The sequence below is a fragment of the Stegodyphus dumicola genome, chromosome 4 (genome assembly GCF_044657685.1).
Source record: "Stegodyphus dumicola isolate Sdum_Otavi_A_Nest chromosome 4, ASM4465768v1".
NCBI lineage: Eukaryota > Metazoa > Arthropoda > Arachnida > Araneae > Eresidae > Stegodyphus > Stegodyphus dumicola.
In genome coordinates, this window is record NC_140771.1 from 157238038 (window position 1) to 157261034 (window position 22997).

Here is a 22997-nt window from a genome sequence, read left to right on the forward strand (position 1 = left end):
TGTTATAAAGGCACAAATTAGACAACGGTTATTGACAAATTAGAGCATAATACACAATGATGAAGTGTGGTCATGGTAATATTTATATTTCCATATGATTACAGTTAAAACCAAGGCATACAATTGTCTATAAATTAATATAGGGAAACATAACACTGTATTAGTAGAAAATTAACATGAAGTATATTTATTCTGAGCTAAATCGTACAACTAAGCATTACAACAACGCAACACTCTTATATATATTGAAGAGTAACTGCAGAATTCTCAAATTTGTGCTCAATAAGTAATACAGGGATATAAATACAAGGGGATTTTCCAGGGCAAAGTGTCAAATATATAAAAAAATTTTAATATATATAATTGCAGGCTCTGTTTTGGGAAGAAGGGTAGGAAAGTAGCAGCGAATTAATCCAGGCTATCAGCTATACTATTATCAATGGCAGTGCAATGTCCCTTATGCCGACTGAGTGTATATTTTCTTTTCCTGCTGTTCCTGATCAATGCTTGTCGTTTGGTTATAAAAGATCTTTTCCATTGATACATTTTTGGTATATGTGCAGTGGTATAAATAGTAATCAGCATCACCGAAGTTACCGCAAATGCAGAGATCATTATTTCTGAGGCCAAATCGATGCGAATAGGGAATTTATGAGCCATGCCCTGTTAGGTAATGAGAAAACTGCTGAGAACCCCTGATTAAGGTCTCATCCATATTAGAAAACGTGATTTTCAGTCTTTTGCCTGTAGTAACCATGTTCCGATAGTCCTGTCATTGTTTAGAACGTTGCGTGCTCGGTGTGGCTTTAAAATACGAGGCAGAAACGGGTACTTTCAGTGAATTTATGAATTAATTATTGATTGCACTCTTCGGAATCTTTTCAGCTGTCTCATTAACGAATATCCTAGTGTGAGCCGGTACCCACTGAAGCTTTGGCTTCGGAATTGAAGAAGGAAATAGAAGCTGTTTTGATTTGCCGTAACTAGTGGGTATCTGCTGCGCCAGCTGAGTAGCCTCTAAACTTGACATGGAATCTGTGAAAATCACTTTGTATCTGCTATTACAAAAACTATGTCCAGGCCTTCTTTTAAGGCTAAGATTTCATTCTGAAACACCGAGTTACAGGTGTTAAGATTCTTGGCCCAGGTGTGGACTAGAAGATCGTCATCCATTGCACACCAAGAACTTCCTATTTATGCTCTTTTAGAGCCATTAATAGTAAGAGGTCTAACAGGAAAGGAGGTCAGACAATATGTTCAGACAATTCACTTCTGAGTATTGCATTTTTATATACACGAAAAGAAACAAAATAGTTATACATATCCTCAGATACAATAATATAAAACCTCAATTTGTATAAACATTTTATAAATACACAAATTTTAGTAGAATATGCAGTGACGAAATGTGAACTTGAAATTATTTATAAAAACATTTCCAAATGAAAGCAATTAAAAGCATGGTAAAACATAAACTGTAACACTGTTATAACGGCAGCTGATTAGTGGACAGGTGAAATGCTATTAACAATTATGCCAAACTCAGCCGGAGGGCAAGGTAGACGGGCAGTGTAGTCCTTCGATATATATGTTTTATTCCATAGTATTGCATTTTCCTTTATCTTACTCCTCTCACTATAGTATTCTCCTTTTTTACATTCAAGTGTAGTGGTGGAACTCCTGCTAAAACGTTTAAATGCACTGGCTGGTGAAGTTCGGCAGATACTCCACATAATGGCCTCTGCGCAGAATTGAGGGCTAAATGCATATTTAATGTTAAACTATCTTCCGACGTGGAAGCATCATGAAGAGCTATAAATTCAGCAACCATGCTTTACAATGTTTTGATCTTCTGCGAGGAGACACCCCAGCTAGAGGCTTCAGTTCTTCCCATAGTAATTAAAAGCTAGTGAAAATTTTCTTTAACTTCTGATACTAGAAGTAGCAAAATTGTTTGACAAATTGAATTTTTCTATGTGCAATTTTACAAAAGAGGTATACTCATGTCTTAATAAATTGTGAGTTTATATTTATTGGCCCAGTCAGCAAACTTTTATATTGCCTTCTGAACATTCATTTCGAAGAGAATGCCTTTTAAACATTCCTTTCATTCACACTTCGGCTGTGCTCTTTAGAAATGAGCAGAAAGTCGTCAGTATAATGATTTCAGTACTTTTATCATAGTCGAAATTGCAGAGGGCAGTGTTTGCCAAAAGGTTCCACAAAAGTATGCCCTGCGGACAACTTTTCGAAATATTCTGTATACGAACTTCCCCGTTCGTTGTGGCTTCTACCTTTCGTTCATTTAAATAATTGTAAGTAAAGTTACATATAATCTTTGGACAGTTGATCTCTTCTAATCGGTGCAAAAGTGCTGGACAGAGAATTGAAGACTGACCTTCCACGTTTTCAATAGCTCAATAGCAGAAATAAAACTCTGAAACATTTCTCTCTTACCGAGGAATTCCTCACTATTCATGTTCCGTTATCAAAATTAAGTTCATATTCGCAATTTTCAATCAAAGTTTTGATGGAATAAAAGAGGTATAACAGGACTACCTAGATGTTAAAATCTCGTGTCCGTTTCTTCGAATACTTTATCTACCGAAACAACTACTTTTCTTCTTAAATTAATTCTGTTCGGCTATCCAGAATCTCGTTGTTCTTCATCTGTCTCGACAATCGACCTCACTAACCTCTATAAGAGCATGTTTTTAGGAGGCATGCGAAGATGCAGCCTCCAAAAATGCAGAGCGGCTGGAAAAATGCCCGCCCCTACTCCACTGTGCAAAAGCAAAATGGATACCATTAAAATTAATAACTTAGCTGATTTCTTTAAAATACAGAATACAGTAATACTAATAGGTTTATCTGAATATGTTTTAGTGCGTTATCTTCTTCATGTAAACAGATGGATGGATATGCGAAAAATATTGTAATATATTACGTTTAAGCTATATCTGCCCAAATAGTTTCAACAAACTATTTCAGCCCAGAAGAATTTCTTAATTGATTTATCCATGTGTAAATTGCATATATAAATTAAAATCCTCTTTAAATAATTAAGTGAAATAACCTCATATAATAAATTCAAAAACAGGCCATCAGCTAAAATACATTCCTGAACAAAATCGACAACTATGTTAAAAATATGAACTGAAAATAGCAGCAATTTATTAACGATTGTTTGTTATTGACTTCAAACTTCATTTTTTATTATTTTTATAAATAACGTATACAAATAAAAAAACTCCCTTCGTATTTTATCTCTTCCGTGACTTCATCAGCAAAGCTTAAAATTATCCTGCTCATTTAAATTCAACATTCAGTTTAGGCATTTAATCATTATAAGAAAATGTTCAGCCAAACCTTTACTTCACTTCATACAAATCTTCAAATAAATGTAGATTTTTAATTTTTATAAAAAATTTTCAAATTAGTTTATGTGTTAGTTATATAAAGAGCACATGTAAACCTTTTTGAACAAAATCCGGAAAAAACTCTGATGAAAATAAAATCCTGAAAATCAGTTTTTGTTCGTCCATGGGAGTATACGTAAATGGCTTTATAAATATCTTGAACTGAATTATTAAAACGTCTTTTGGAATGCATTTAATAGACGATAGGAGTTTCAACAGTTAAAGAGGACACTATACACTTTAACAATACCAGGAGATGGAATCCAAGAGATTTAGACCAACTTCTCTTGTTATCAATTTCTGGAGGATAGTTTCGACTAAAAAGATTGTTAAGTGTTCCCATTGAACATACTCGTAGATACTTTACCGTTACGAACGTTCAAGCCCTATTGTTGAGATCCAGACTCACTACTACAATATCCTACAAAAGTTATGTTTCTAGGAAAGTTGAATTTGTAGTACTACATATCATATATGGCTCCAAATAAAATGGTAAAGCTTCATGAATAATCTTGAACTGAATTATTAACAAATCTTGAATTGAATTATTAAAAAAGTCCGTCGGAATGTACTTAATAGAGGACAGATGTTTCAACAGTGAAAGAAGACACTATACACATTAACAACAGAAGGAGGTGGAATCCAAAGGATTTAGAACAACTTCTCCTGTTACCAACTTCTGAAGAAGAGTTTCGGCTAAATAGACTATTAAGTGTTCCCATGATACTTTATAATATATTTTTCCCGCCTTCTTAGCATGCCTCTTAGGTCAGCACGCTGGACGCGTATTCCAGAGGTCCGTGGTTCGATTCCCGGCTAGGGCGTTGCTCATTTCCCATCTCTGCTTCCAAAATACCTGATGTCTTTATAGTGGCGCTCGAACTAAAAGGGTGGTGGATGATGATTTTACACTGTAGGATTTGGCGATTGGGTCCCCTAAAACCCCAGTCGCCCTTTAAAAGAGGGAGTATATAAGGTATTTCTCCCGCCTTCTTAGCATGCCTTCGTAGTGTAGTGGTCAGCATTCCAGAGGTCCGTGGTTCGATTCCCGGCGAGGGCGTTGCTCATTTTTCATCTTTCCTGCTTTCAAAAAATACCTAATGCCTCTACAACTGCAGCCGTTTAAGCCCGTTCGCTGTGATCCAAATTCCCTACTGCAATTAAATTATTATGAAAAAATATATATATTTCTAGGAAAGTTGACTATCTAGTACTACATATCATTTATGGCACCAAATTAAATATTAAGGCTTAAGTTTAGGAAATTCGAAATATTTAATTAAAATTTTATGTCACTGTAGAACATCGACTATTCGAATCTAAATCGAGAGGGAAAGTGTAAATAGAATTTCCGAAAGCCGAGGTATTAGACTGGATTGAACGCCAATATTTTCAGAAAGCAATTAAATATATACTGAGAGCTGACTGAATTTAACAACAGCCAGATTATATTCGCATTAAAACATCTCGCATTCTTCAACTCAAGAACTGAGATAAGTTTTTACTGTACTCGAAAACATTAAGTGTTCTGTGCTTGAAAAAACATTTGTTTGCATTAATTGTTTGCATTTTTAAGCTGCATTAAAATAAGACGATAAATTTCAAAGTTCAAATACTAAGTACAATAATATTTCCCTTATTATACTCGAATGAACATGGATTAGGTAATTAAATCTCTAGTTAAGGTATTTTTTTAATTTTTTCCTTCCTTCTGTTTCCTGCTTCTTGATTATCCGGGTGCGGATAATCCACTTTGCCCATTATCCGTGCTTGACGATCTCGACGCACGCACATTCAATACTATACACGAGAGTGTGTTAAAAAGCAGTCGGAAATTTATCTAATTGTGAAGGCGTCACACCAATAACTGAACCTATATTCCAAAAAATTAAAAATGTAAAATTCTTCGAAGATATTTTTCGATCGGAAAAATATGGAGGAGTGGTTTTATGGCGATTCGACAGAGTCGGGATATTAGTGCTTGAGTGTTGCGAATATTGGTTCAAATGTCACAAGAATAAAAGAATCAGATAGATATAGTGAAAATACCTTACCTTAGACTCGCCCGTGCTTAAAATTAAAGTAAAATTATTCATTTAAGAAATAAACACTTACAGTATTGCATGAAAATAGAGTTAAGATAATCTGCGATTTTTAATTATCCGCGACTTGCTTCCTTGGCATTAACCCGGGTAATCTAGAGTATACTGCACTTAAGTAATTTATATTTTCATTTCCATTTAAAAATTTCATTATTTTTCAATTAGTTAATGACATATTTAAACAACTTTGGGCTTCACCTTACATAACTCTAATTTGAGACACTTATTTTAATCCTTTTCTGTCGGAAAATTTTTCCCTTAATTGCATTCAAAATTAAATTTACATTAAAAATTTATTTGATTACATTTAAAATCAAATAACATTTCTGGGAAACGTGTTGAAAATTGTTTATTTCGGTGAAAAATATTGGAACTCGGCACGTATTCTTCCCCCCCCACACACACACACCCAAAAAGAAGTTCTGTTTCTAACAAAATGGTTATTTTTTAGAGAAATAAATTCCATAGAAATTAATCGTTTTCTTATTGCATAATTTTGCGCAATTAACAGTCGATACATACTTAGATTCTGTTGGTGCTTTTATCATGTTTTACGTACTTTTTACGCTACATTTCATTGTCCTTTTTCAAGAAAACTAAAGAAATTAAATATAAATTTATTTCTCGGAAAATAATTCTTTTTTAAACGATAAACAAGTATACCAATGAATTTAAAATATTTTTTTCATTTCGTTATGTTTCATCTTTCCTACATATTCTTTCTTTACTTCCACTATCTACTAAATATGTTAAGAAAATTCCTTAACAAAGAGCTATAAATTGTCAGTTAACAATGGAAGTTGACACATTTTGTAAATTCTATTCAAAGAGAAAAAAAAATCTACAAAGTTTACATTTTTTACGAAGTCAAAACTATCCAAGATATTTAGAAGTATAATGAATCTCACGAACAAAAGCGTAAAATAAAATTTCGATAAAAAAGCACAATGAGAGCTCGTCTGAGCATCGAACTCATTTTAAGTGACCCAGAAATGTGAATAAAAGAAAGACAGAACAATTATTCTAGCTTTAAACTTTCCTAGGGAAGCTTGGACTATAATTAATAAGAACAATTCAGCCGAATCCTAGACCGAAAAATAAAATGCAGATTATAAGCTTCTGGTGGAAGTTTTTGGGAGATAATAACTTTATTAAAGAGATTTTTATTTTAATTTTCTTAGCTTAAGAGCAAAAAAAAAAAAAAAAAAAAAAAAGATTTTAGTCTTTTGAACGTGAAAGCACTCTAGTCTACCCACACCCGTCCGCACACACAAGGGTACTCTCAATTTTAAAAATAATTGTATTTAAGTGCAGTTCTTCACCCTTCCTCCATAATATATTTTACTAAATGACACATTTTCACATAAGCTAACTGCAGAGAATATTTTTAAATAAATAACAAAATTAAATATTTGATAGTAGTATTACAAACTTCTAGCTCACTATCCCTCAAATTTGTTGACTAGAACAATTCTCCCCTCTTATAAAGCTTCTAAAACTTACTTTTTTATGTTTATGAGTTAGTGTGTGTATCTTTGTACATGCATGAAACGCTTACTATCCTCATTAAAACCCAGTTGTAGTAACTCGGTATACGTTTGTTTCAAGTCGAAATAGGTCAACTTGATATACGCTTTGTTTAGACGAGAAAAATTTTGAATATGCGATAAATATTTGCAATATAAATCGCTTTCGATAAGTCATGGATTGCTCGCTTTAACCTTAATTAATAACGCTGCAACTACGCATAAGTGTCAATCCTACTGTTGCTACTATTCAGTGGGCAGCCCGCACTGTAACTAAATTTTCACATGATTTTGTATTTTTTCGTGTAAATCTTTGGTAAATTTATCAACAAAGAGTTTTATATAAGTTAATGAGAAGAGTCAAGCATTGATATAGTATTCAGTATCAATCATGGAGGAGAAAATTAGATTATTGAAAAGTATGAAGAAGGGATCGTAATCAAGATTAGGCTACTGTAAAACTTATGACAAGAATAACATTAATTAAGACACAATAACGCGCCGAATAAATACTAATTCAGAAGTCAAACAACAAAAATCAGCGTTATATTTACAAAATTTTCACAATCCTATAAATATCCCAGGAATTCATATCCGGAATGGGGTCCTTGAGTATAGAAGTCCGAATTTTATTGATGGGAGAATAAACAACCCGAAAGTTAAATTTCTGCAAAATATGTGCAACTTTATAGCTAATTGAGGGAAAGAAGGGAATGACAACAGAATTTTTATAATCTTCTAAAATAAGAGTGTGGCGTTTAGTGTGTTGAGATGAGAATTTTTTAACTGCTTGATTAATAATGTTGGGTGAAAAGCCCCTGTCAATAGCTATTGCTTTTAAATGTTAAATGTTAGTGTTGCTTTTAAATGTTAAATGTTAAATGTTAGTGTTGCTTTTAAATGTTAAATGTTAAATGTTAGTTGTTTCTAATGTTAGTCTTTCAGAGGAACAAGAGAGAATTCTAAAATATAATTTTAACTTCTCACAAACCTGTGAACCCTCGATTCCAAAGATTTTGGCTCCTATCGAAAAAGCTTTCAAGTTCAGTAAAGTTTCAGATTCAGAGAAAGAAATGATTAGGCACCTTATCGCTCATAATGTGAAATTCAATAATAAACCTTTGAAACCAAATCTAACTGCGAGAGAAAGAGCTACAATGCGCGAAATTCATTTTAACCCGGATATTATCATTTCAAAGGCCGACAAAGGTGGCCAGATAGTCGTCATGGATAAGAACAATTACATCGATGGTGTCACTAAACTCTTAAACGAAGGACCATATAATCCGATCTCTAAAGATTCTTCACCTTCGGACTTTTCCAAAATAAAAACTGCGATCAAATCTTCGCAAATCATTTCAGGCAACTTAAAACATTCACTTATCCCATCTGTTGCGAATTGTGCCAGATTATATGCTCTTCCCAAAATTCATAAAAGTGGTATTCCTTTCCGCCCTATTATATCAAATTTAGGTACTGCCTCCTATCCATTAGCTAAATATTTAGTTTCTAGATTTTCCACTCTATTAGATAATAACATTTACACCATAAAAAATTCAATAGAGTTTGTAAAAAAGGTTAAAAACATTTCTCCTAGTAATTTACTCATGGTTTCTTTTGATGTAAAATCATTATTCAACAATGTCCCAGTGGAGGGTGCATTAAGATGTCTAGAAACCAGACTTCGCGAATTTCATTTCTCTTGCATCGAAATTGATGAGCTCATTTCTCTCACTCAACTCTGTTTGAAACAAACACATTTTGTTTTCCAAAGTAAATATTACAAGCAAACTGAGGGATTAGCCACGGGAAGCCCCCTCAGTCCCATCCTGGCTGATATCTACATGCATTATTATGGATCAAAATTGTTTGAAACATTAAACTTCCCGGCATGGTTCCGCTACGTAGACGATACTTTTACCCTGTTTGAAGGTAATAAAGATGATTTAAATAAAGTTCTTTCAACAATGAATTCTATTGATCCTGCTATTCAGTTCACTTTTGAACTTGAGACTTGCAATTCTCTTCCGTTTCTCGACATTCTGGTCACACGTAACACATCCAACTTCAGTACTACAGTTTACCGTAAACCTTCATCGGTTTGCCTTCCACCACACTTTAAATCATGTCATCCGACTAAACAAAAGTTAGCTTCATTTTATTCCTATGTTTTCCGTGCTCTTCAAGTTCGCTCCTCCAAACTAGCCCTTGATGAAGAACTAAATTATTTAAAAGCAATAGCTATTGACAGGGGCTTTTCACCCAACATTATTAATCAAGCAGTTAAATAATTCTCATCTCAACACACTAAAAGCCACACTCTTATTTTAGGAGATTATAAAAATTCTGTTGTCATTCCCTTCTTTCCCTCAATTAGCTATAAAGTTGCACATATTTTGCAGAAATTTAACTTTCGGGTTGTTTATTCTCCCATCAATAAAATTCCGAGTTCCATACTCAAGGACCCCATTCCGGATATGAATTCCTGGGGTATTTATAGGATTCCTTGCCAGTGTGGTTTAATTTACATTGGCCAAACTAAGAGAGCCTTAAAATTTCGCGTCAAGGAACATGAGGCATATGTTAAAAAAAAGGAAACACAGAAGTCTTCTGTTGCTCAACATTGTTGGTCCGAAAATCACACTTTCAGTTTTTCTGCTGCTAAAATTATTCAAAAAACATCTTCCATTGGAGAACTGGATTTTCTAGAGGCATTTCACATTCATAAAAATCTCTCTGTTCTAGTTAACGATCCTAATTCCAATCCAAATTTGCCTTCGGCTTTTAGAGAAATTATGTTTTAGTTCTGGTTTCGCCAAGAGATGGCGCCACTTGCTTATTCTTGTCCAGGCTTTCTTATCTTATCTAATCATTATTTCCTATCTTGTTCATTTGCGGTTTTGCAGCTGAAGATGGTGGTTCGGTAAAACCATCGAAACTAGTCCTGGGAAAATTTTGTAAATATAACGCTGATTTTTGTTGTTTGACTTCACAATTAAGAATAACATTATTTGCAACTGTGAAGAACAGAGACGGTATTAAATCGACTAACTTTGCGAATGGGTGAAGTCGAGTACCAAATAAAGATCATAGACATCAAAGTTTGTTAAAAAATTTCTTCTAATCTAGATACCATAAAAACATTTATGTACAATTCTGTGTACAAATTTAATCTACGTAGAATACATATTTCTCCACAGCATTCGTATTTTAATATTAAACAGTGCTATAATAGGTCAATTTTTATAATTTGCTATTTTTCCTTTATTCCTTTATTTATTCTTAAGTAATCTCCTTTAGTATACGTACAGTTTAATATAAGTCCAAGGATTTGAAATGGCTTAATAATATATCAGGAGATACATGCTAATACCGAGGCACTTAATATATGTCAGTTTTGAATACAATTTATATGGAGAATGAAACGAAAATCATTAATCCGTCATACATTTACTCATAAAAACATATCTCCTACATATTATGTTAGGTAACAGTATGAATAGAAATAAAATAAATATTATTTAATCATTATTTTAAAAATGTTAATTTTATGGTCGATACGGTTTTCAAAAATTAATTCGAGGCATGGTTGTGAAACCCTCACAGAAGTTGTACAGGTATAAATATTTCTCGAAACTCAGTTTGACGACCATTGTTCCGTCTTAATATTTAAATAATCTAGAAGAAATGGAAGAAACAGGAATAGATTAACAATCATTTCGTCTTCCAAGCTGCTAAAAGTGACAAATTTACGAATAATAATTTAAATATAGTAATGAAACATTTTACTCTGCTATCCAGTGAAAAAGCAGGTAAAATTCTTATTCATTTACTCATGTGATATTTCTCGCGGCACAGCCGGTATACGAGTAGTATTTAGCGACTCTGACTGCCGTAGCGATGGATCCTGGAAAAGGTATGGTTGTAACTGTCCATCCCTTCGTAGGAGACAGCGGTGCCCACCTGCTCTTCCAGAATGAAATGGCACCAATTCCAGCCTTTGTAATGGCTATTAAATAAAGCGCACAGTCACTTAAAAGAAATATTCGTTGAATGTTTTCCTCTCAGACATGTTGGAACAACTTTCAGAAAATGATCGTTGCAAGTTAAAATTTTATAAGCAAATAACGTTTTTCGGAATGACAATAAATATCAATATATGATACAAAGCCTGGATAAATTAATTAAAAGCTTATCAGGCAGATGTCTCTTCGTTCTTATGTTTCTAAAAATGTATTTTGACCTTTTAAAAAGGATGTAAAAAGAAATTTGTTCTTTGTTAATCCAGATGAACTGAAAGCTATTTGCATCCCTTCGTAGAATGCATGAAACATGCAAGAAACTGAAGGCATTTTGATGAGTTGAAGAAATAACGAATAATCAATATGCTTTTAAAGATTCTCAGCGTAACTGCACACAAATAAATAATTGCCAATACTTTAGACCTTTAAGTGGAACATTTTTCTTTATTGGGGAATTCATAAACTACTAGAGTCAATTACTGAAACATTCAGAAGCTACCAGAGGGAATTAATAAATTTATAAACTGCTAGACTATCCAGAAGCTAATAGAGACAACTGCTGAAGAATTCATAAGCTATAGCAATTCATAAGTTACTAACGTCAATTCCTGAATATTTCATAAGCTATAGCAATTCATAAGCTACTATACTACTACTATTCATAAATCAATTCCTGAAGCTACTAAAGTCAATTCCTGAAGCTACTAAAGTCAATTCCTGAAGTCAATTCCTGAAGAATTCATAAGCTCCTAGAGAGAATTACTGATTATTTTCATTAGCTACTAGAGCAATTCAGAAGCTAGAGTCAAATACTGAAGAATTCATAAGCTGCTAGATCAATTCATAAGCTACTAGAATGAACTGCTGAATAATTTATAAGCTTAATTTCCTTAGCACGGAGTTTCCATGCATTAACGGAAAAAACGCGTACCGTAATAGCGTAAATTTGTTGAAGTTCAGAATATTTAGCTGTTGTAGTGTGAATAAACTGTTTATTAAGAGCCTGAAAAAGAAGCTGTATTTATATTAATCAAAAAATTCCAAGCAACAATATACTGAATTTTATCCAAAAAAAAAAAAATAATAATAATAACTTGAATGATCATAAAATAGATGAAGCAAAATAATAGAAGTCACTTTCTTCTTAATCGAAAAAGAATGAACTCAATTTCTGGAGAAATCCTACAGTGTCATTAAGAAACATGGATCTGATTTTAAACAGTTGTATTAAAAACAGAATTTGACGCAGCTTAATAATTTTTACAGCAGTATAAACATAAAAGCCCAAGTTTTTACGATATAATTAGTAAACTGCAGTTTTACGATCTAACAGCAGTTGACAGAACAGATTCTTTTAATTTTTTAACAATAAATAAATAAATAAATAAAAATCTGAAACGTTTCAGATTTTAACGGTCGCTCAAAAGGGTTTGTTAAAATTTTTTTTTTACTCTCTCACTGAGCTCACAGTCCGTTGTTACATTCAGTTTTGCTAACCCATTATTTTTTGTGTTTTTAGCTTTATTATTAAGCACCATTTTCTGCGCAATTACGCCATATACAATTCAACAGCAAAATTACAAAAATTTTAAAAACAGCAATATACGTTTTAAAAACCACAGTTATACGTTTTTAAAAACAGCGATGTAGTTTCTGAAGTATGCGATTAGAATTTCTCATGCAGAGTTAAGTGCTGGCGTACATTTTTCTTTATTTTTTCAGTCTTATCTCAGTTCATCATATCAGCACTCAGTTTTCTTACTAAGATGGCTTTACAAAACGTTTTTTGGCTTTTTATTATTAACGTTTCGTGTGTTTACTTATTAAATATCATATTCCTGGCGCTTACGCACATAAGATCCATTTCAACAGCAAAATCACCAATTATTTAAAAACAGCATATCTTTAGAATTTTTTATAGACAATATCGAACGCTGGAGATAAAAATATTTTTTTATTATTTCCTGTAACGTGCTGCCACTTCTCAGTTTGAAATCGTTGAGTTTGTTAAACAAAATATCGCTAAAGTTTTACAAAATATCAAATAGATAATGAAAAATTCGACATTCAAAATTTCGTTCTGCCAGGTGACCCTGTTCAGGTGGAGAACTATATTATGGAAACTTTGATGGCTCTAAATACCATCGTTTTCTCACAATATGAGAAACATGAATACACTCATACAGATTCTTCGTATATTTTTAGTTCCTTGTACGAAGTAAAGAAAGTATTGTAATCACAAAAAATTCCATATTATTTATTATATTTCAACGAAAATCTGAATTTTGGCCGTTATCGAAGGCAGCTTAACAATGTTTTTGCGTAACATTTCTTCGTAAGGATGGAATAAAGGACTCTTTTTCTCAAAACAAATTATAAAATGGTTTTAAAAGGGTTTCAAAAGAGATATTTTTCGTGACGTCTGTACGCATATGTATGTCTCGCATAATTCAAAAACGAGTAGCCTCAGAACGTTGAAATTTTGTACATAGGACTATTGTAACGTGTAGTTGTGCACCTCCCTTTTGTTTCATATCGGCAGCACCAAAAGTACAATATATATATATATATATATACCCACTTTGTTACTCGGCTCGGTGAGCTCAGTTTATTTTTATGCTTATATGTTGATAAATTGTGCATTTTTTGCTTTAAAAGTAATTGTTGGTCTTATGTTCCAGTTAAGTTTTTTATGTCTTTAGTTAATCTGAATGCATTAGTTTTAGAATTATCAACAATTTAAAGGTTGTTTAAGTGTGATTAAGCCTAATAGACCAGTCATCTGTGTTCACATTTTAAACTTAGCTGGGAAGTGAATTAAGGCAGTTTCTGCATCCTCAGTGTCTTTTTGCCGAGTGGGACCAAAAGTAAACTTTCAGTTTTGTGCACTTCTGCTTTTTTGAACGTTGGCCGAATTGCTTGCTTTTGAAACTCTAATTTTAATTGTTAAAAATTTTTTAACTGTTTTAATTGCATTTGGTATTTTATCTTTTTCTATATTTTTCAATATTTTATGAACATGTCTTGTATTTTTATGTGTTTCTGTCTTAAATGAATAAGAAATATATCTCTAATGAAATTCGAGGAAATACGTTTAAATGAAATGCAGCAAAAAATGTGCGTATAATTTTATAGACCGTACAAGGAGGTCATGTGGTGTCTACATCAGATTTTTGAAATATAATAGAGGGAGATAATACTTGGTAGTCACAATTTGAAAAGAGATACGCCGTTTGTAGTGATTCAGCGCAAACTGCTGTTACATGCCCGCTGACAATATATGTGAATAATTTTTATATGTGCATGATTCCCTAATGAGGAACGTTTTTTCTTCCCGAATGATTTTGCCAGAACAAAGCTTAATTTGTGGTTTTCAGCCTTCTAATGTTGAGCAATATATTACTTACTTACGAAGCATTTAAAACCGCGTGCGATCTTCCACATCATTAAATGTGGATTAGATTCAGTTGCATGTACTATACTGAACAATGTTAACGGGTGAAGAATGAATATCTGATTTTGAAGTTTACCACGTGACTTTAATTTTGTAAACCGGTGACTCATGGTCCATACATTACCGGATACCTCAGAACGCACATTCATTATGTGCTTGGTTGCCTTCTCAAAACATTTTCTACGTTTGAGCTTACGCGCATCAGAATAAGTCCTCATTTTAGCCTAAATACTAATGATAAACTTTAGATTGCCCTTCGCGAAGAAAATATCTTGCCAGGTAAATAACCTCATGTTCATTTGAATTAAATAGCCAATTAGCCAAAAAGTACAAATTCAGTTAATTCACTACTTGCATATTATCGAGTGTCCTACAAGTTAGGTTGTAAAGTTTTTATCAATACACTATTATTGTAATTTGCCAATAATTAATTCTTTACTTTCAAGATATTCACTTGGCCCTGTCCAAAGTGAATATAGAATGGAGAGCTCAAAACCATTCAAGGAGTTCGGCATTGTTGTTTTGCTACTAAAACTGAAAATAAATTTTCTTCGTGCTTTGATTTTCTCATGACTCCATTTTAAAACTCAATCTGTTCTACTGATTTTGATGTGGTGTTGGTGTAGTGGTGTATTTAATTATGGCAAAGCACACTAGGGTATCTGCCTAAGAGGAGGGATGCCTTTCGTGGAGGACTTTCTAAGGGAAACTGGCTCGTATACACGTTACACATGGGGAAAACCACGAAAACACCCATGCAGCCAGCCCGTTCGCGGGATTCGAACCTCGGACCGAACTACCAGTGTTCAGCGACTTTACCGCTCGGCCGCTGGTGGGCCTTACTGATTTTGAAATTGGACTGCGATCCCAGAAATAAATGACGCTTATGATTCTTCAAATTTAAATCAAAAGTTCGAGATGGAAATATTGTAGAAACATATTTCCTCAAATTTGAAGCAGTGTAAATAGATATAAATTTTGTTGTTTAAAGTCGGCATTTAATTGGCTTTCATATGTTTCAATTTTAGCTTACGTTAAATTTTCTTTAATTCCAAACAGTCTAATATTAAGTTTTTGTTTGTGATTTTTTTAATACTTTTGTTTTATTTTAGAGGTTTTTTTTTAAATAAGTTTGAATAATAAAAGCACGAAAAGTTCTCCGTATATAGATAAACAGTAATTACGTTGCCTGATTTATATAAGGAAATATCTGAATATTTTGTATATGATACTATGAAAACGAGCTAGAACGCACTAAAAAGACTATTGCAGAGTAGCAAATTCCTATCAAAGTATTAAGATAATTAAAAAGAAAATACACTAAATATTTCCTTGTAGTCTGTTCTTTTATGCTTTAAAGCTATAAAATTTTACTCTCTATTCTCAAAATAAATACAGTGTATTTATTTCTTAAGTACATTACAAACATAAGAGCTAATAAGGTATCTTTAAATTCTACCTCATTTTTATTGTATGAATAAAGCTCGCAAAAATCCGTGCCGTTTTAGAAAAAGCCCATTTGATCCAAAAACTCCGGATAGCTTTATATGCACAACAAAGTAAAGTAAAACAAAATGTTCAATACATAATGCAGCTTCAGTTTATACGTATACGAGGAATAGAAGCGATGGGATTCAAACCTCTGCATTTAAAACAGTTCATTGTCTGTATCTGAATTCGAATCTGATTTTCTAGAGTTTCCATACATCCTAGTTCTACCTCCAAAGAAAATTTTGTTTTTGCTGTTTTGATTTTCTTTCCATGATACACCCCTGTCGTTTCTTTAGCAGTGATTTGGCTGGAATAAATTCGATTTATTTTCACTATTTCTAAAAATTTCTTTTGTATTATTTGGGGTTCGTGTACAGCCAAAAAAAGAGTGAGTTTCGAAATTTAAGTAAAAACACGAAAGAGGATTCAGATATATTTTAGAAATAAAGTGAATTAAAAAACGTTAGTAAAGGACATTGTAACCCATTTGCATATATTTTGAATATGCTTACTAAATTTATTGTCATCTTAAATATAAATAAAAATGCCCTGTATCATTGCAAAATTTCTGGAAAAACTACAAAATTAATGTTTAGTACTTTTCATTTTATGCTACCTTCTGCCTTTAGTCTCTGTATACATTTTATTTGCATTTTATCTTAAATCAGCTTTCCTTTATTTATCAGGAAGTCTTATTTAATTTACTTAAATTACTTATTTTTGAGATTATTTTAAGGTAGATTTTGTTTTGATGAATTAATCCATATTTTAAATACCCCAACATTCTAATTCAAATACGTTTGTTGAAAACTTAATAAATTCTGGTTACCTAATTAAAGGATTTAGAAAAAGAAGAACATTATTTTTAATTTTTTTCACGTATGCTAGTTAACTACACGTCAAATGAAGTTAATTAGAACAAAAATGGAAATTAGAAACTGGAATTTTTATATTCCTCTGCTACTAAAATACTAATGGCTATTGAAGAATCGAAATGCGCTGCATGTACTACACCAGTATATAAATTATGCCATTTCATACATGTTTTACATAAAACACATCATCCTTGCAAGCAAAAGATAACAGAATACAAGTAAATGTTTAGTTTTTAAAAATTTATGCAACATTGCGTCGAAGGTTGTTTCCCCTCTTAACATTTTCAATTTAACCGTAACAAACGAAAACTGATTACGTTGACATGATAAAGCTTGTTTACAAATACAACTAAGCAAAGATAACTGAACTTTAAGAACGAGGACATTTCTGAAAAAGAAATAACATTTATAGTTTCTATTATTACCTATTAGTTCCCTTTTTGAACAGTAGATAAAAAATTAAAGAAGTTCTTGACGAATTAACAACAAACTGTTATTTTAATGAGAATATATATGATTCACCATCCTTTGCAAAAAATATCTTTTTCACATTATTGATTCAATTTTTTCTACCTCCTGCGAATGAAAAGACATAAACTCTTGGTTGATTATTAACAGCGCATCAAAGGACCAGAACGCACTTTCGCTGATATCTTGTAACCAAAAAAACAACTACATTAAATGCGCATTTGTTACCATTAGATAAAATGTACTAAACTGGAAATAAGTAAAATGAATCACGAAACAAATAAATCTGCGTTTCTTTCTAGCAGAGATAAAAACTAAACTCCTGAAACTGATTGATTTATTTATAGAAAGAATTGAGAACGTAATAAGTAACATTTCCCTGATAAACAAACAAAGCACTCGCTACTCATTTATTCAAGTTTATAACAAAATTTGCTAGCAAATTTATGAAAAGTTGAAATTCTCTAAAGTTATAAAGACAACTGTAACACTCAAACTACATTGCCAGGGCAGCATACTATAATATTAACTGGATGTAGATTAACAAACATGTAGATTCTTATATAGATCAATAGAAGTATGGAGGACACATATTGTGCAGATATAGTAAGCATGTATAACTTTTACATACTATTTATTTAGGACAAAACACTAATTAATGGAGTTGATTCCTGTTCTTGTTATTACGTTAATACGCTTTTCCTTATGGAAATAAGATTTTGCACTTTGGAAACTTAAATTTGATAGCACGAGGCGCATGCTCCTCATAGATTATACCAGTTCGCAATACGCATAATTTCCATTCGCATCAACATTTGCTATTATTACACTTGTGTTGCCTATTTCACTTAATATGTTACTTAATATGTTTCACTTAATATTCACGCTGTTATCATGTGTGTTTTGCTTCACAGTTCCGTTGTTGCTTAGCAGCTTATAACTGTACATGAATAATTCGTTGGTTAGTTACAATGGACGACAACATTCAGTATCATAGGTCTGAAAAAGATTCTTTATTTTAATTAGCTTTTCATCTACTAATTTTTATTAAGTGCTTCTTGAAAGCTAATTTATCTGTCCCTGGGACCTTGCTATGCCGTGAAATCGTCAACGGCCATTTGAAGATATAGTGATCTAGATCTCTTTCTTCTCCCGTATATGCAGTTTTCATAAATAGAGAAATTTATTTTGTAAAAGTATTTTGGGTAAGGAATGGGCCCAGTTACGTATTGATTTAGAAGAAATTAGTATTCTCCCTATCTCTCTTACCTGTAATCAAGCATGTCGTATTCTATCTTGAGAGACATAATCCCAATCAATTTCCCGAATAAATCGCTGACAGATCTCCGACTTGTCGGCGATTTTTAGTTTTTAAAAGACATGTGTTGTTGCATATGCAATTGCTTGTTTAAATGCCAATAGTTCAGTTTCGAATACAGTGTTAATTAAACTATAAGAAGACTGTTAATTAAGAAGACTTTCCATATGCTTTTTTTCTTAATAGATAATAACTTTAAAATAGATAGATAACATTAAAATCGCATAGGCAAAACCCTTCTCTCCATCTATCTTTAAGTCGTTAGTAAATATTAGTGGTAAGCAGCTGTGATCGCTGTGTTTAGGAAATATTCTCAACTTGTCTCGATATGCAAAATATCGCATTAGTGTAGGGTATTTAGTTTAGTAAATGTGGCATCTCGCCTATTAATCTCATGTTTCAGTTGTAGTGTTACTACCTTGTTTGCCCGTTTTACTGATTGGATGCCTAAAGGTGCGATCTCTGATAAACCACACTAAATATGGTTACAAGTGGTATGTAGGCCTTAGCGAATTTTGGAAGAGAAAATGCTTTTTTAAGACTTATAACTGCTTTATTCTTTCTTTCGTTCACCGAAAGAATCCAAGTTATAGGATCTTACTCTCTTTGGCCAGATAAAAACTATTAGATCCTACTAAGAAACCTGGCACTCGCACAAGGCATTAAGTAATACCAGCACAGAAGAAGGGCGAAAATAACCCTTTATTATTTCTCAACTAAGAACAGAAAGGCACGTATTTCGTGCTTTACAATAACACTGACAACTTTCAGTGGAAAGTAAAAATCGTAACACCATAAATTCAAGTCTAAAGAGTAGTGCTGGACTAGCACTTTAAGTTAAGTTGACACAATTATCTACTCGGAATAATAATTCTTTAAATGGCCAAAAAGGCGTATCAGCAACTCCACGTAACAGCAAGAACAGATTTGTAACTTGCGCTTGCTAGCGAAAACACCTTCTGAATTAACTCCAAGATTCACCCATTTAAATACCCACTTCACTTAATTTTAAATTAGCATCCGACGAGGCAATGTGAGAGAACGTTCAGAAGTTTAGGAACGATAACAAAAACCTAAATAATTGGTTAATTGAACTAATAGAAACCCTACAAAGTAACTACTCCTTAGTTTACAAAACACGCTATTACATTCTGATATGGAGTTTTTTTATATTGGGGTTCAGTCCCCAGTTTGAACCTCGTATTCATTCGGAAACTTCCGCCGTTTTGGCAATTTTATAAATTGACAAATTTTTCTGTTAGAAAAATAATTAGTCATTATATGGAACAAATTTTCTGAACATTCCATAATTCACATGAACTGTTACATCATTGGCCACTATAAGCAGTCGAATACATTTCGTCGGTCAATGCATACTATTGTTGAATGTTTAGATTAAAATTTATTCCTCTGAACTTGCCACACTCCTTCTACTGCATTTATTTTAAAAAGGTTAAATCTAAATTCAAACTAAATATTGCCTATATAATTACTTTTATGTGTCAGGCGCTTTAGGACATTTTCTATGGAATATTTTTATTTGCCATATTTTATGGAATATGTTCACTGAGTGCTAGGACATTGGGTCTTCCAAGACCTTATCCGTTTTAGAAAACAGTATTCTTTGTCTCATTTTGAAGAAATCTAAGAATTCGAGACTTTTGCATTTGTTAAACATCAAGATATTTTCATTTGCTACTACTATACCTTGATTATATATAATTAATTTGAATCGGACCACGAAACTTTCTTATTTCTTTCTGTGAGAATGGGATGTCATGTCTTGTTGGTGGGGCAACCATGTTTCTTTTGACCGTTTTGTTGTAATGGAGCGCGATTCTCGAGATGATCTTTGAAGAAGCATTATCTAAGATATTATTTCATGAAGCTGTCCTCTTTTTCATTTATGTCCTCTTTTGTTATTTGCAGCGTATTTTAGAACTGTATTGAAAAGGCAATTTTTGTCGACTGAAGAACCTTCGTTCAAATCTTACATATAATACCGTTAATAGTCTTATTTTCTGGGCAGATCTGCCTCCAGTTTTTAACTCTTTGTACGAAGTAAGGGAAGTATTGTATTCGCGAATATTAAAGGACTCTTTTTTTTTCAAAACGGATCGTGAAATGAATTTAAAATGGATTCAGAAGAGAATTTTTCGTGATGCCTGTACGTACAGACATACATACGTAAGAAAATACATATGTATGCGTCTCTCACATCTCAAAAACGAATAGCGGTAGATCGTTGAAATTTTGTATATGAGACTGCTATAAAATGTAGTTGTGCATCTCCCTTTTTCGTTGCAATCGCCTGTACCAAACGTATATATATATATTTCTATATTTTCCCACCCTGTTCCCCAGTTCGTTGAGCTCAATATATTTATTTTTATATTTTGGTAAATTGCGCATTTTTTTCTTCATGTTGTTCTTATATGCCGTTAAGTTTTTTATGCCTTAAGCTAATCTGCATGCAACAGTTGTAGAATTATCAACAATTTAAAAGTGCAAGTGGCATTACGTCTAACATCGAGGCTATATGTTTAAATTTGGAATTCTTATTAGTATAGAAAATTAAGTCAGTTGGTGCATCAGCTTCAGTACCTTCTTCAACAGTGGGACCAAAAGTTAAACTGAAATTTTGATCACCTAAAACATTCTCTTTATGCCTGTTGCACGAATTTCTTGTTTTGGCGTAGAACCCTAATTTTAATTGCCAAAATTGTTCTTTCACTATTTTTCACTGATTGGTGTGTCACAATTTTTCACTGTGAGTGGTGTGTAATCTGTATTTTACAATTTTTAGTGAAGATATTTTGAGATTTTATGTAATTTTGCTTTGCCGCTGAGCGAAAAGTGAATCGATTGAATGAGAAATATGACGTATTTTGAGGAAATACGTTTAAATTAAGTGCAACAAAAGAATGTGTATTATTTAATATGCTGTACAAGGAATTCGTGATGCCCACATCAATTTTTCTAATTTTTTAATCTATACTTTCTAATTATAACTAAACTTCAATGGTAAACTGCCAGCAACGAATGCAGCAACGAATTTAATTTTATAGTTTTTAAATTTTACAGTTTTTTAATTTTGCAACTTTGCAGCAAATGATTTTTAATTTATCTTGTAAATTACGTACATTGCAGAGCATTATACACATTTATACCATAATAATATTTTATAAAAGATTTTTCTAACACCGCATATTATATACTTTCGTCTACAAAATGATAACTTCATTTTGTAATTAATAAAATGTACCAGCTGTATCGTTTTAGAACTGTTTTCTTGCGCCTGAGTTTATTGTATTTTGCATTTACGGAATCTTAAATAAGAAACGAATCCAATTAATTTAGAAATTCTTCTACTTTATGATCTCTTTTAAAGAAACATTTAAATTAAAATTACTAAAATGTATGCTGTTTATTATTACGCACAGTGATAGTCTATCAGCATTTACTGCTATAATTATTAAAATGAAAGGTAAACGTAATGCTGAATTTTACTCCGCATCTCCACCTTTTGGTCAGGATGTATCCACCACATATAAGAAGAAGAAAATGGCAACATGCTTGAACTGATTTTATTTAAAGGAAGTTTAACTTAGGAAATGAACTGAGTGAGTGCAATTGCTATGTATGAAACTATTTTGAGAAAGCAGAATGCTGCCATTTAATTAAAGAATCCGTGAATAAGAAAGTCTTAAAAGTAAGTTGCCTATCAATCTTTCTCATAAATGTGTCAGAGAATGCAGTGAGGAAAACGTTTCATTTGAAAACTACCTAAGAATTCCAGTTTTAATAGTCCATGAATTTAATTTAAAGGTGCATACACCACCATTCTAAAAATAAACTATTTATTTATCTTTGAAAAGGAAAGATCAGGAAATGAGAAGAAAGCGAATTTCATTTAAAATCACGTGTTCAGACACTTCTTTTTTGCTTTATTGTTTTAAGAAAATATCGCTGTGTTATAGCAGAGAACAATGTTTCTTCTTGAATATGTTTCGTATTTTAGGATTCGTTTTTATAGATGGTTACTATTTATTACAGCTTACACTGGAGAAAGTTATCATTCTATGGCAAGTTCTCTTACATGTAAGGTTACGGGTTGAATATTTCGTATAATCGTAGTCTTAGTAGTTTGGTTTTCGATTCAACTATTAATGTGATAGTTATGATCAACATCGCAATTTTATGCTAGTGAGGTAATTGAATGACTAAAAAGCTAAAATCCAAATTCCATAATTCTTATGCTCACAAAAGCGATTCAAACACACCCGGCATATCTGGAATAAATAGTATGCTCCACTGACTGT